The following is a 4,016-nucleotide window of genomic DNA, read 5'->3' on the forward strand; positions in this document are numbered from 1 at the left end:
TGTTCGTGAAGGTTTCTCCTTGGTTTTTCTTATATGACAAAGTTCCAGCCAATTAGATTTATTGTTGTGCTTGCCTTACATTCTGGTGACTATGGTTTTTCTAACTTCAAATAACTTCCAAAGTTTTCCTTTGCCATCCTATGGATTTCAAGACGGTGTTTTTCTCTGGCCAGTTGCATGACAGTGATGTAAATGTACAACGATGCAGGCCTACATATTAAAATATTCTATGGCTTATAATAATTTATTTAGTTTTTAAGATAACTTATTGATTAACGTTTTTATTTAAAATGTCATATAATACAGGCGCTAATAACCATTATATGTTTAAGATACAACATGCTCATAAGAGGGCTGTCCAGAAAGTAAGTTCCGATTGATCGCGAAATGGAAACCACAGTGAAAATCAGAACTGTTTTATTTGTATCAGTTAGCTACACCTTCCGGCTACTGCTCTACGTAGTCGCCGTTCTGACTTAGACATTTGTCGTAGCGTTGTACCAACTTTCCAATACCCTCATCATAGAAGGCAGCCGCCAGTGCTTTCCGCCAATTCTCTACGCTGGCCTACGGCTCGTTATCTGTGCCAGCATGTTGTCTTCATAGTCAGCGGTTCACGTGAGCAGAGATGAAACTCAGAGGGAGACAATTACGGGCTATATTGTGGGTAATCAAAGATTACCAATTGAAAACGATACAGGAGCATCTTCATTACCCCTGCAGAGTGCGGCTGAGAATTGTCTTGAAGAAGACAGTTATGGAATGTTGGCTGCATAGCTTCAGGCGAAATTTCTCACCAGGTACTCGTACTTGGCGGGAGACACCATTTTCTAGACATCTTCACGCGCTCACTTTGAGCTCAGAAACGAGAAGAGCGACGTGATGCTATCTAGGGTCACACTAGAGACACTGTCCAACACATCTGTGCAAAGCTTTATCGGATTTTCATAGTCAGTTTCCATTTCGCGACCGATCGGAACTTACTTACTGGACACCCCTCGCATTAAGCTCAAAATGGCTGTTTTCAGTATTTTGTGCCAGGGCACAAAGGCCCGAAGGGCTTTCCTCTGGATATCATATCTATAATAACGGCATGTCTTTTTAAACAATGACATACAAGAAAATGCACTCCTTGTAATTTCCTGTTAATTATGTAGGTTTCAACTCCAACATATAAGAAATCAAAAAAATTGCTCTGAGCACTATGGGACTTAACTTCTGAGTCCCCTAGAACTTAGAACCTAACTAACCTAAAGACATCACACACATCCATGCCCGAGGCAGGATTCGAACCTGCGACCGTAGCGGTCGCGCGGTTCCAGACTGTAGCGCCTATAACCGTTCGGCCACCCCGGCCGGCTACAAGAAATCAGAAGTGTGACATTCTTACATGGATTTGGTTCCATATGAGAAATCGCTGCCCCACATATACAGGAACTGGTAGTTGGTTCAGGCCTCTCTACAGAGCAGTACATTACGGAATGGAGTTGGTTCTATTTTGTATGACATACTGCACATATCCCATCACAGTTTACAGCAGAGAAACGGAAATCTGAAATATGGTAGTTGGTTCCCAACTGCATACCTGTGTCCAACTCATACTGCATATTCCTACCAACAGTTTTTTTATATATATAGAACAATGAAGCAATTCTCACTGCATCGAAAGTGCTACCTACAACTCCTTCCGAGTAAAGAAAGCAAGCTAACTATCCATTCTGAAAGTAGACACTTGTTCCTCTGCATCAGCCCTGTCCCTAGCGAAGCCTGTTTCCCCTACACTCTGCACCCCCACTTAAAATCTCACCCACAATCTGCACCCCAAACAAAGTTAAAACGCGTGAACTCCACATTATTTGTAAATCTCTTGAGTGCTGGACTGCTAACTTCTGAACAGGCAGAAATTGGAACACTACAGGCTTCCAGTTCTTTGTGTCTTACTTATACCACTAATAATAATAATAACAACGTGCAGGCGCTACAGGAGTGTAACAGTTATTACTTGGTTACTGTTGTATTGTGCCGTCAACTAGTTTGTTTACCTACTGCAAAGGGAATAATGCATCAATTTCTGGTCCTTTGTGAGAACTACCTGTAACTCGGAGAAGCCATTTTTATGAGATATGTAGCATATGCGACGTTTACAATGGAGTGACAAAAGTCATGGGGTACCTCCTAATATCGTGTCGGACGTCCTTTTGCACAGCGTTGCTCAGCAGCTCGCTGTTGCATGGACTCAACAAGTTGTTGGAAGTCTCTTACAGAAACACTGAGCCATTTTGCCTCTAAAGCCGTCCATAACAGCGAAAGTGTTGCCGGTGCAGGATTTTGTGCACGAACTGACCTCTCGGTTATGTTCCATAAATATCCGACGGTATTCGTGTTGGGCAGCCTGGGTGGTTAACTCATTCGTTCGAACTGTCCAGAATGTCCTTCGAACCAATCACGAACAATTGTGGCCCAGTGGCATGAGGCGTTGTCATCCATAAAAATATCATAGTTGAATGGTTTTCCAGTATCCAAACATGAACATTTCCAGTCAATGATCGGTTGAGTTGGAGCAGAGGAACCAGTACATTCTATGTAAACACAGCCCACACTATTACGGAGCCATCACCAGCTTGCACAATACCTTGTTGACAACTTGGGTCCATGGATTCGTGGGGTCTGTGCCACACTCGAACTCTTCCATCAGCTCTTAACAACTGAGATCAGGACTCATCTGATCAAGCTATGGTTTTCCAGTCGTCTAGGGTCCAACCGATATGGTCACGAGCCTGAGAGAGCCGCTGCAGACGATGTCGAACAACAACAAAGGCACTCGCTCGGTCATCTGCTACCATATCCCATTAACGCCAAATTTCGCCGCACTCTCCTAACAGATACATTCGTCATAAGTCCCACACTGATTTCTGTGGTCCTTGCCGGTTAGTACAGACAGCTCTACGCAAAACGCCACTGCTCTTGGTCGTTAAGCGTACTCCGTCGGCCACTACGTTATCCGTTTTGAGAGGTAATGCCTGAATTGCGATATTCTCGGTACACTCTTGACGCAGTGTATCTCGGAATATTGAATTCCCTAACGATTTCCGAAATGGAATGTCCCACGTGTCTAGCTCCACTTCGCATTCAAAGTATGTTAATTTCCGTTGTGCGGCTATAATCACGTCGGAAACCTTTTCACATCAATCACCTGAGTACAGATGACAGATCCGCCAATGCGCTGCCCTTTTATACCTTGTGTACACGATACTACCGTCCTCTGTACATGTGTATATCGCTACCCATGACTTTTGTCACCTCAGTGAGTGTATCAATTTTACTGCCATAGGCGCACAGTACAAAGAAAGTGTGTTGTGGGTGGACTATGTGAGAAAAATATTGTCCATACATTCGTTTCACAAGCTGTAATCTCCGCCATACTTTTTCAGGCCGTTACTGCTGGTATGAGGGGCATTCAATACGTAATACAACACATTTTTTTCTGAAATCAGTTGGGTTTTATTCAGGATTTCAATACACCATATTATTCCCCACCCATTCAGATACAAAACCCTATTTTTCAACATAATCTCCTTTCAATGCGACGGCCTCAACTGGTCGACGTTGGAGCCAACGCCTTGTTGCACTGATAATCTCGTCATCGATGCACTGCTTCCCGCGGACTTCACTGAACCAAACAGTTGGAAGTGGGAAGGTGCGAGATCCTGGCAGGAGGGAGGACTACGAAAAACAGCCCAGTGAAGTTTTGTGAGCTCCTCTTAGGTGCGCAGACTTTTGAGAGGCCTTGTGCTATCACGGAGAAGTTTGTTTGCATGCGACGAACATGCTGAAGTCGTTTCTTCAACTTCCTGGGAGTATCACAAAACTATTCAGAGTTGTTTGCTGCATCATGATGGAGGACATCAAACAGAATAACCTCTTCAGAGTCCCAGAAGACGATCTACATCACTTTACCAGTTGAGGGTGCAGCTTTGAACTTTTTCTTCAGAGGAGAGGTGATGTGGCGCCACTCC

This window comes from Schistocerca piceifrons, chromosome 8, assembly GCF_021461385.2.
Source record: "Schistocerca piceifrons isolate TAMUIC-IGC-003096 chromosome 8, iqSchPice1.1, whole genome shotgun sequence".
Taxonomy (NCBI): Eukaryota; Metazoa; Arthropoda; class Insecta; order Orthoptera; family Acrididae; genus Schistocerca; species Schistocerca piceifrons.